Source organism: Camelus bactrianus, chromosome 19, assembly GCF_048773025.1.
Source record: "Camelus bactrianus isolate YW-2024 breed Bactrian camel chromosome 19, ASM4877302v1, whole genome shotgun sequence".
In the NCBI taxonomy this organism is placed as follows: domain Eukaryota; kingdom Metazoa; phylum Chordata; class Mammalia; order Artiodactyla; family Camelidae; genus Camelus; species Camelus bactrianus.
In genome coordinates, this window is record NC_133557.1 from 19,936,091 (window position 1) to 19,948,724 (window position 12,634).

At 38.8% G+C, this 12,634-nt stretch overlaps 1 protein-coding gene across 1 annotated transcript in view; it reads left to right on the plus strand.

Moving 5' to 3' along the window:
* The window catches only part of STK4 (serine/threonine kinase 4), a 78,045-nt gene that overhangs the window by 46,478 nt on the left and 18,933 nt on the right, over positions 1-12,634 (plus strand). The window lies entirely within an intron of this gene.

A 12,634-nucleotide genomic window follows, 5' to 3' on the forward strand; every position in this document is an offset into this window, starting at 1 on the left:
CCACAGACACTTGTTAACACTCACAGAGACTTAATGAGTAGAGGCAGTAAAAATTTTGGAAAAAAAATAAACTAAGGAGTCTGCATTCCTTTTCTGAATATTTTTAGAGAAGAATTTTCTCCTTAGGAATATTTAATTTTTACATTCATAAATTTTGTCATAATTCTGTTGTTTATAAGAACATAGTTTGGGCATTATATTTGGATTTTGGGAGGGCTTCCTAGTCCTGGCTTGCTTTTGGTCCTACTGATGGGCCTAGAGGAAGTGATATCATTCTTCCATAACATAGTTTATGCTTTTGTAGAGGGGCAGGAGTGTCATCATTTATACAACTAATGATAGACATCTTCTGGGGACCAGAATAACTCACCTGAGGTTATTTAACCGATTAGTCACTGAACCCACGTTAGAACTCAGGTTTTGTGTATTATCTTTTTGCTCATTCACTATTTATTCATCGTCTACTGCTGTTCACCATCATCTCTTACTATCATTTATTTGTTCAGTTAATTATTCATTTTTTGAGTGCCAATATGTGCTTGACACTTTTCTAGGGATAGAGTAGTGAACAGAACAGCCAAAAACCTATTCCTCATGGAGGTTTCATTTTAGATGAAGGAAAATAGGAAGTAAAAATATTTAGTGTGTCAGATAGTGGTAAGTGTTGTAGAAAATATAAAGCAGTTAGCATGCACGAGATCCTGGGTTCAATCCCTAGTACCTCCCCTAAAAATAAATAAACCTTAATTACCTCCCCCCTCAAAAAGAAAATATAAAGCAGGAAAGCCAGATTGAAAGGGGAGAGGAGGGAGAAGGAGAGAGAGAGAGAGCAGGTGCCTACGTGTGTGTGTGTGTGTGTGTGTGTGTGTGTATGTAAAGGTGTAGCAATCTTAAATAATGAGTTAAGGAAGGTCTCATTGGTAAGAAAATGAGGGAGTGAAGTATGAATATGCAGAGGAAGAGCTTTTCAGGCAGCTGGAATAGCAAAGGTAAAGGTCCTGAGGCAGGGACTTGCTGTTTTTGCAGAACTGTGAAGAGAATAGTACGTCTGGAATGGCATAGGGGGAGCAGGTAGCACTGAGATAAGAGACATAATGGGGAGTGAGATAAAGTAGGGCTTTTTGTGTAATAATAAGAATGTTAGCTTTTACTCTGAGTGAAATGGAAAGCTATTGGCAAGGTGTGACTTGATCCTACTTATGTTTTAAAAGTATCGTTTCTGTTGCTATATTAATACACTATAGGGCTAGATTTTCTGAACACAGATGTAGTGTTGTTATCTACTGTAGAAAGGAGTTCAAATAAGGGGCATGTCTGCAGCTGTTCCTCCCTTCTAGGTCTTTGGCATTCATAGTTTTCACTGAGTCAGAATTCAGCTTCAGAATCCTCCTTAACACAGTGTTCCAGGCTGCCACTGTTAATTAGAGTAGATTCATGAGATTTTGAATCATGTTTGTTGTTCCATGTTGCCTCTGTAGTTGTCTTGAACATATTTGAAAGGACTGATTTTCTCAGTTTAATGAGTCTTTAGGTAAAGATGAAACAACTTCTGGGTACCAGATCACATCGCCATTGTGACAGAATGCTTAAGAATCCTCAAATTTGTATTACGTGGTCTAGTTAGTGATCCTGAAAGTCCAATCACTTTAAGCTGATCGTTAATTTTGGATCAGTGGTTCCAGTATTTGATGAATTCACTTCTCTCTTCCATAGTTTTCCTGTATGAAGATCATTGGCAGAGAACTTATTTTGATGGGTAAGCTACTTATGCACATAGGCTTTAGTAGGCCTTTAGAGAGAGTGCTTTTTATTTTGGAAGTAGATGACTGCTGGAGAGAGTGGGCCCATGAGCGCAGTGACGAGGTTAGCACGTTGCCCAACCTGTTTTATTCTTGGTCCATGCAGCAGAAGAGTCCTGAGACTCACCAGAGGTTATAAACTGGCATCATCCAGCCCATAGACCTTTTTGTGTGTCCTGTGCAGTGTTTAATAATTTTAAATTCTAAATCACGAAAAAGAACACAAATAACAAGTGTGGGCGAGGATGTAGAGAAAAGGGAACAGTTATGTGCTGTTGGTGGGAATGTAAATTGGTGCAGCCACTGTGCAAAAACAGTATGGATGTTTCTCAAAAACTAAAAATAGAACCATATGACCCAGCAATCCCACTCCTGGGTATAGATCCAAAAAACCCTCAAAAACACTAATTTGAAAAGATACATACACCCCAGTGTTCATGGCAGCATTATTTACAGTGTCAAGATATGGAAGCAACCTGAGCATCATCAACAGGTGACTGGATAAAGAAGATACGGTGTATATCCATATGGGTATATGGAATACTACTTAGCCATTAAAAAGAATGAAAATTTTGCCATTTGCAGCAATATGAATGAACTTGGAGGGTATTATGCTAAGTGAAATAAGTTGGATAGAGAAAGACAAATACTGTATGACATCACTTATATGTGGAATCAAAAAAATAGAACTAACTAGTGAATATAACAGAAAAGAAGCAGACTCAAAGATACAGAGAACAAACTAGTGTTTACCAGCGGGGAGAGGAAGGGGCAGTATAGGAGTAGGGGATTAAAAAGTACAAACCATTATGTATAAAATAAGCTGTAGTGATATATTGTACAACATGGGGAGTATCACCAATATTTTATAATAACTGTAAGTATTGTATAACCTTTAAAAATTGTGAATCACTGTGTTGTGCACATATAATATTGTATATCAACTATAACCCAGTGAAAAAAACTGGGAAAAAAATACTGACATTGAAAAAAAAAATTTTATGTAGTTGCCTGGGTTTAAATACTGAGAGCTTTTCCATAAAATGTTGGAACTCTGGCTTATTTTGAAAACTTGGAAGATCTGGCCATAAAAGACCTACATTTTTGATTGTTAGTTTTCTGGAACTGAGGAGCAGCTGCCCTCTTTGGATCTAACCTACTTCGTTCACTTGTAATAATTATCTGACCTGTTTGTCATTTAGGGCATTTGATATTGGGACTCTTGCTCTAAATTACTTAGATTTGTGTATGTCCACATTGTGCCTTAGCCAACTCATCCTGACCTATAGATTTTATTCTATTTTTACCTTCAAAATTTTAAGAGAATTCACTTTTAAATTCCTGTTGTATTTATAAAATTGAATTGCCTTATTTGCCAAGTTGAAAAAAACAGCAAAGATTTCCTTTGATGTTTGATATATAGTGATTAAAGAGTAAATAAAAGGTGCTTGAAAGTGCAGTATTCTCTAAAATTAGTATTTCATACTCTATAAGCAGATTTCATTTTTGAAAATGAATGTTGCCTTTATAAGAATTCAAACCCTCCCATTTTGCCATCGTGAATTCACAGAAAGCTGTAAAGCTAAGCCCAATTTGGCTCTTGGATCTTCCAAAAAAACACTGCAGTGTTTTAGTGTAAGAAGGCTGGAGTGCCAAGAGGGCGAACAGGACAGACAAGTCCCAGGCTCTCCTGGAGTTGACAGTGAAACAGACATTAAGTCAGGTAATATACCAGTTCAGGTAATCATGGCTATTTTTTTAAAAAGCACAGTTAGAGATAGTGTGAGAGAAGGCCTTGCAGAGAGACAGGTCATTGAACAAGACCTGAATGAAGCAGGGAAGCAAAGAACAAGTACAAAGACTCTGAAGCAGGCCTCGGTAGGTGTCTGTGAGGAGCAGAGTGACACACGATAGTGGTCCATTGTAAACACATCAGTAATCACAGTACTTGTGAGCACATTCATATCACCTATTAAAAGATGGAGATTCTTTGGATAAAAATAACAGTCAAAATTCAGCTAGATGCTGTTTGTAAGAGATCTAACTAAAATAAAAATATCACTGAAACGCTTAAAACAGAGGAATGGGAAAAGATACACTAGGCAAATACTAGTGTAGAAAGAAAGTAGGTGAAACTATATTAATATCAGATAAGATAGAACCCAAGACGAAGGAATATTACGTGGGGGAGAGAGAGATTTTATTTTGCTCAAAGGTGTGCTTGATCCCAAGGAGGACGTGAGTCATGAACCTATACAAAGAACCTGTATGTTTCTCCCAAACTGATAGAAATACAAGGAGCAGTGAGAAAATGGCAGTCATAGTTTATGGCTTACATATTCTTCTCTCAAAATTTGACATTTCAATTAGACAAAAAAAAAAAAAAAAGAAGACTAACACAATTAACAAGGTTGATAAAACCAAAAATAGGAACACATCAAATATTCATGAAACTTTGAAAACATAACTCTAGCTGGAGAGGGAGGGAAAGGGGAGAGAGGCTAAGAGAGGGAGGTGTGTGTGCCGAGGCATTAATGGCCCGGAAGCCCTAGGTGACTGTTTTTGGAGGGTAGAGGGTGTGGGTGTGTGAGGAAGCGGGGAGGGGGATGCACACATGCTCAGTGTGCCCTTATTTTTTTCTGGAAATATTTAGTACTCTTTAGATTTTTTTCCTGGTGTATCAGAGAAATAAAAATAGAATCCTAATGCAGCACAAAGAGCTAAACTGATACAGCTCTGAAGCTGTGTGATAATGGGTCCATCAGGATATAAAACCACCAAACTGTTCATTCAAAATTAATTCGATAAAACTGACAGAACCTGAACATGATTGCTTGTTTGGATTGCGTGGAGAGTTAACAAGCCATTCAAATGGCTTTTTGTGGTAAAGAAGGATAAATTTTAGCTCTGATTCTTTCCTGGAGGATGACAACAACCTATGTTTATGAGACTTTATCTTAACCATTCTCTCTTGGATCAGGGCTCAAAATATGATGGTTAAATAGAGATTTCTTCCGATTTTTATAAAGGAGCTTTCCTGAATTGTCAGGACATGGTCAATTAGTCATTTTTTATTAGATTGCACTTTTTGCTTTTGGCTATACACTTAGAAATTAGACACTTGGTGGAGATGAGATTTATTGCTACCCTATTTATAATTTAAATTCATGATTGATATGGTGGCAAAAATGTTTTATTTACTCATGTTTAAATTAATACTCTCAAGGATGCATCTCAGCGTTTTCTGGGAACCCAAGTATTTCCAACTTGAAACCTTATCTGCCATTTTATAGAAATAAAGGAGACACTCCCAAGACAGTCTGTCTTTAAATTTATTGTTCATTTGTTTCAAAACGAGTTTTAAAAAAAAAAATTGTGTGTCCTTAAATACCCCAGCCTCCATTGCTAAGATAGAATCTAATGAAGTTCCCATTACTCAGCTATAACAGTCATCAGCTCTTGGCTATTCTTATTTCATCTAATCCTCCTCTTCCATTATTCTTGGGACATGAAATGTTGAGAAGACAGGGGAAAGATGCCAGTTTCCTTACCCCCATCCAGAGACAGAATCTCTGTTAGAATTCTCAAAGTAGTATTTGCATTTGTAGCCTAGTGCCTTTGAAGGAGAAAACATGATGTAGGACTTTTCTCATTCCCTGAGATGTAATCCTCATACCACTTCCCTCCCCTAACACGACCACATTTACCTAAAAATCCCCACACTCTGCCGCTGAAACGAAATACAGCAGAATTGCACATCTTTTGTCTTTGACGACATTTTCTCTCCAAGCACAAATCATTCTGAATGGACAGTGTGTGTTTTCCTTTCTTCTTCTCAATGTTGGAGTTCGGTGCTGATGTTACCAAGATTTTGAGCTGACACTGTGAGGAAGAAGGGGTATTGAGAAGAGGAGGAGAAAGCTGATGGATGATAATTTATTGTGTTGTAAAGACACACCTCGTGTGTATTGGTTGTTCTGTCCATTCATATTTTTGCAGGAAAGTGTTAGATTTCACATGTATTTAGAGGGTCTTACAAAGCTGCAATTGGGTCTTTTTGTAAGGAAATATATTATGCCTGGGTGTACTAGGTGACTGCTGTTTTGGTTGCAGTGATATGCCTGGGTAGTTTAGATCACCAAAATCACGCTTTTAGGTTTCTAATCCTTGACTTTACCATCTATTGATTAATTTGGGGCCATTTTCTTCTCTTGGTGCCTCAGTTTCCTCACTGTAAAAATGGAGATCATACTAGTACCTATAGGATGGATTTCGTGTGTGAGTGAGAATTGTGTGGTAAGGCTTATAAAATGCCTTCAATGTAATAGGCACTTCATAAATGTTAACTTCCTCCTCTTTCCTCCCCTCTCCCTTCCTTTCTTGAAACATTGTCCATGGAGTAAATTTCAGTAGCCTAAACCCCTTTCCCCAGTGACTTGCTGTTATAAAACCAGGGATACATTCCCAGAGAAAACTTGCTCCCAAAGAGACTGATTTTAAACTACTCTCAAAGAAAGGAGTCAGAACTGTTACCAGCTGGAAATTGATTCCCCAGAGTGGTTGTGGGTACCGTTTCTAGAACATCCCCACGCTTGCTTGCTGTCTCTTGCTTCTCTGTTCCATACAGTTTTTATTTGTATCCACTTTCATTTCATAAACTAATTAACATTACCGATTGTTTTCAAATCTTGAAGCACTCAGATTACTTCCACTGCAGCAAACACTTTTCGCCAATAGATGCCACCCCCTCACTGCTTGTGTGTGAAGGCCTCCTGGGTGGAATTTCCTTGTGGTTTGGAGAGGTTAGGGGCTTTGTAAAATTAGTGATAATATTACCTCATCAGGCTGGAGGTTCAAAAGACATTCATATTTTCGTCTTTAATTTGGTGATTCTTACAGTGTTCCTGTGAGGAGGGCAAGATGAGGTGGGTTTTTTCTTTTTAACCCCTTTTATAGTTTGAGGAGCTGAAGTCTAGACACTAAAAGGCAACCTTCCTACTTAATGCCAGAATCAAATCTAGAACCCAAATCCCCAGGTTGCTTCCTGAATCTGTTAACTCTTGGGTATTTTCCCACATGAAAAACAAAACAAGCAGATTGCAAGCTCCAGGGACATCCTAGGTACTTAATTAACATTACAAGCCAGGTGAAAGAATCCTCTTTCAAATAATATGTAATGGAGGCTACAGTGACCAGGAAGAATGGTTGCAGGTTGATCCAGTCTTACTGGGAATTTTGTAATATTTAGAAGAGTATTACTGACTTGAATGGTTTTTTTCACACTCATTGAGAACATAATGCAGATTGGCAAACTTTGCATTTCATTAGTTACTTACGTAAATCCCTTCTTGGAACAATATAACTTTTACCTTATTTTGATGTTCTTTATTAATTGACTTTCTAACCATGGGTTTTACAGTAATTGTGCTGTTGTTCAGGAAATGCCATGCAGACTGAAAAAATGCATTATTATTTTAAGAACACTTTGATTTTTGACCTAATATAACCTGTGAAAACAAACGTCTCTATTGTAGAGGCATCTTAATGGCCACAGCAAACGGTAAGCCTTCTGGGGACATCTCTGTCACAGCGTGCCACACAGTCTCCTTCAGGCACTTACTACGAAACCTTTCCTCCCTCATAGACCCTGTTATCTCTTTAATATTAGCTTTTCTGTAAATTTTCTTTTCTTACCTTAGTGGTAGATATTGTATATTTTTAGTAATCTTCATGTTGATTGCTCATTATCTTGTTTCATTGTATTTTTCTTGTTTCCTCTCACTCTCACTATTATTATTATTATTATTATTATTATTATTATAAAACCATTTAACATAATATGTACCCTCTTGGCAAATTTTTAAGTATATACAATACAAGATTGTTTACTGTAGGCACCATCCTCTAGAGGAGATCTCTCAGACTTCATCTTGTGCACCTGGAACTTGTACCCTTCGACCAATACTTCCCCGTTTCCCTATTCATCTCGTCTTATTTTAAACTAATCGGTAGGAATACTTGCTCTCTTCAAGTGGTAGAATTTGAGACGAGTTGTGGGGAGGGTATAGCTCAAGTGGTAGAGCACATGCTTAGCATGCATGAGGTCCTGGGTTCAATCCCCAGTGCCTCCCCCATTAAAAAAATAATAATAAACAAACCCAATTATCTCCCCCCGGGGGAAAGTAATTTTAAAAATTTAAAAAAAAAAAGTTTGAGAAGAAATGATGAAAATAGCATTACTGAGTGCTTATCGTGTGTTAGGTCCCTGCCAGTGTCCTGTCCCATTCGCCCCTCACTGCATCTCAGACAGAGAGGCTTAGAGACTCTGAACCGTGTCTCCCACCCACGGCACGTGATTGGCGAGGGATGAGGTTAGGCTTTAAATGTAAATTTTCTGATGTCAAGACCACTGTTTTTCTCAGAACAACCTGCTTCGGTCATGAGAAGTGTTATACATGTGCTGCTGGTGAGTGTTCATCTGATTCAGGTGCTGAATTTTCTTCCTCCGAGGGGCCCGGCACTTGGCAAATCGCCACAGCGCACAGGTGCGCAGAAGGTGGTATTTGATTACCTTCTCTGAGCCCATTGTGCCTTTGAAAAACACTCCAAATCTTTTCATATTTTCTCCCTATACTATCCACTCATCTGTGTGTATAGGAGCGTGATAATCAGCTTGTAAATTTGACAGATGTGAAGTTTAAGCTTTTTCCCCCTTCCATGATAAATGTTCTTATGTTCATCAGATGAACTTTGATGGGAACAGCAGTGTTAGGAATCCCGTAGGTCAGCATTGGATAAAGTATGTTAGGCATTTAGCAAGGTGCCTGGGATTCCTCCTCTATTATTAATTTGTTGGTTCCTTTCAGAGTGAGACTTTATAGTTAAAGAGCACCCTGGGTTGGGAATCAGATCTCAGCTCTGACAATAACTAGCTTTGTGTCCTTGAGCAAGCCATCCAATCTTTCTTGGGCTCTTGTTGCTTCATCTGCTAAATGAAGGTGAAATTAAAAAGTCTTCAAGAGCCTTCAAATGCTCTCAGCCTTTGTTTGCTAATCTTTAAAGTGGAGATCCTGCATACCTGTCTTAGGGGTTTTTTGAGCCTGAAACAGATAGCCTGTGTGAAGATGCTCAGTATAAAAGATGCTCAGTAGAGGTAAGGGTTTTCCCCCTGCCCTTTTAAAATGCAGAGAGGTGCTCTGAACACCCTGGAGAGGGAAATGAATACAGGTGGCAGAAAAACATACTGACCAAGAGTCAAAGAGACCTGGACTCAATCCTGGCTTAATCATTGATGAGATCTGTAACTCGGGGCCAGTCATTTAATCGAGAATGAAGATACTAATCATATTTACCTCAGGGTTATTGAGATTAAATTAGAAAATGTGTTTAAAGTGTTTAACAGTGTGCCTGACACAGAGTAGGCATCCAGTAAATTTTATGCACGTGTGTAATACTTAGGTGGGAGAGAGGAAGGAGCTACCAGGGGAAGAATTAACGATAATGAGGTGGGTTGCCCAAAACAAGAGGGATAGGAGGCAATCCCCAAACTTATTTCACAGTTCTGTCTAGAGCCCTGCTACTGTGTCTCCCACTTCCTAGTTTAATGGTGTTTGCTTTGAAGTGTTTATTTAATACCTAAGATGAGCTTAATTCTTTTGTGACTTTCTTGTTCATGGGGTTCAAATATCAAACTTACTGATTCACACTGACCTTTTGTGCCTTATCTGATCAGATTGCTTCCCTTTCTGTGCCTGCCTGGAAGCTTTAGGACTTGGAAAGTCCCCACATCTGTGTTCTTTTTCAAAACAGTTTTGAAGGGGTTGGGGTGGGTAGAGCACAGTGGTAGAGCGCATGCTTAGCATGCATGAGGTCCTGGGTTCAATCCTCGGTACCTCCACTAAAAACAAAAAATTGTAACCCTGATGAGTGCAGTTGTTAATATGAAATAGCTCCTGTGTATGTGTGGGAGAGAGAATGAAAGAGAGAAAAAATGAGATAAAGAGACCCAGACAAACCGATAGCCATATCTGAGAGCCATCACCTGCCACCTGAGTGCTCCTGCTTGTGTAGTTGAGTTGATGTTGCACACGTCAGATCCAGAGGTGGGCGGCTGCTGAAAGAGTAAACTCAGATCTCCTTTACAGACCCACCAATTACTTCCATTTGCTTTTTACCTAGGGCAATCATAGTCAAGACCATTCTAGGATTTTGTAGCCTTCCGACACAGATGTATCTTTTAAAAAATCTTATTTATATTCCTTTTCCAAAAAATACTAGACTGTGTATTCTGAGATAATTATGGATTCACATGCAGTTTTAAGAAATGATGCAGAGAGATCTGTGTACTCTTCACCCAGTTTCCCCAATGATAACATCTTGCAAAAATCATAGTACAGTTTCACAACCAGGATACTGACACTCATTCAAGATGGATGATGCTCATCCATGAAGATGAAAGAACAGTTTCATCACCATGGGCACCCCTCCTGTTGGCTTTTATAGGTACACCCTCCCCACCCCATTTCCTAACTCATGGCAACCACTAATCTCTTCTCTGTTTGATGTATCTGTTTGGGAATTTAAAAAGTCTTAAGGGAGTGGTGTTTAAAATGAAATCAAGGCAAGAAATTGGCTGTCCTCTCCCAAATGTTCTTATTCCCAAATATGGCAGGACCAAGCACCAAGTTATTTCCACTGGGAAGACCTGTGGAATCTGGAATGGATTCCAGATCCAGGTGGGCATTTTCTGCTTTTTGAAGAGACTATAATTACAAACTACAACCATTCTAGGATGAATTTAAACCAGTTCGTGGGATGAATTAAGATCTTGTGATAAAAATACCATAGATCATCTGTCACATGATTGGTGACAACCCTTCTCTGTACCAGCTTGGTCCGTGAGGGCAACAGCTGCCCACAAGTTAATTGCTGAAGGAATCTTTAACGTTGGTGCCAGGAATTCATTTTATGTGACAATTTTAAGAAGTAGTTCCTCGTATTTGATCAGTATGTGGAGTTTTATGTACAGATACATAGAAGATATGTGGGTCAGAGGATTTTGTCTTTTTCTCATTGCCCAACCTCTCCTCCTATCTCAGTTTTGTCCTTATGGGAAATGAAAATCCCACAGGAAAGCCTTATTCCTGGACTACTGGCCTTCCACCCCGTCCCTGCCCTCCTCTTCCCCTGTCTGCTTTCTGTACCTGGGCCTGTTCAACAAGGAAGAGTGACTGTAGCCTCAAGGAAACATGTAAACTAGATGACCTTTAAGGTCTGGTCCAATCCTGAGGGCCAGTGATGCTGCATCAGTGAACTCTTTTGTAGCTGCTCCAGTGTGATGGAATAGACGCACATTCCACATCCACAGTAAAGGGATGAGACCAGGCTGCAGTACATCCGTCCGTCCCCCACAGCTGTGGGTCACACATCTAACCCTGCGGGGCTGCGGGGACGGGGTAAGGGAGAGCCAGTTTGGCCATGGCGCATGTAATTTTTACAAATTGAATTACCGAAATGGTTCTGAGTTTGCCACTTCACCACAGATCACACCACTTCCTGTTTCCTCGTTTTGAAACTGGCCAGTTGAACTCATTTTTCTTGCCTGTGCCAGCCCCTGAAAACATCTGCATTTGTGACCTCTAATTTAAGTAACCCCTGAATCGTGGACCTTTAGGTGGCTTTTGGCTTTTTAATATTAAACATTGTTTTAATGAACATCTTTGCATGATTTGTGTCCCTTAGAATTCTTTCCTGCAAGTAGAGTGCTTGGGTCAAACTTTATAAATTTGAGATTGTCAAATACCCTATTGTTTTGGTGTGCTATTTATTCATTGAATTATCAATGGAATTCTTATTTTCCTTATTAATTTCAAAGAGTCCTTCATATATCAGATAAGGTGATGAACCTTTTAAACTTACATGATGAAAATACTTGCCCAGTTTTTAAAAACCTTTTAAGTGGTGTCTAACCATTCAGGTGTTTTAAGTTTGTATGTATTTTGATTTAGTTTTTATGTACTTCTCCTTTGTGGTTTCTGGCATTTTATGCCATGTTTAGAATTTTTTCACATCCCAACATTATAAAAATATAATTTTACTTACTTTGTTTTAGAATGTTTATTTTCTTTTTCGTATTTATCCTGTCCAGAATGTGTCTTGGTGTAGAGTAAGGTCACAATCCAGCTTCATATTTTTCTAAACAGCTAGCCAATTTTCCTGACAATCAATGATTTTTAATATACATGGTGAATTTGGAATTACCAAATCTTAATGGCCTCTAGTATCTGCAACTGGGTTGTTTTTACAGATAACAAGTTTCCACTTCAGACTTTGAGTTTCAATATTTTTCTACTTTTAAAACCTCTCGAAAGGAGCTGTGAACAGAACACCATATTGGTTTTGGCATTAACTGTAATGCATCTCAAATAGGCTGATTCTACAGATTTTGATCCAAAGTACTTCTCTGTCTTGATGCCTTTTTTGCCAAGGAAAATGGATTCTTCCTGACCCAAAGGCTTTCAGTGCTGGACCAAAAGGAGTCAGTGTGTCCTCTTAGGCTGGTTGCAGGTTATATAATTTGGCATCAAGTACAATGCTTTTTATTTTTCTCCCAAGCTTCTTTCTATTCTCTCGCCTCCAGGGGCCAATGCCTCTTGTCGCTGGGGACTTTACATTTGGGGGGCAAATTCAGATCCTCTCTGTCCAAGTCCTAGTAATTATAACTTTAAAATGCTTTTATTTTTTCTTGGAAGTTTGATGAAGAGATGGCAGAGGGCTTGCTTTGACAGTGACTCCCAGCTTTCTCTTGTGGAATTTAGCTGTGGGTTGTTTTCACC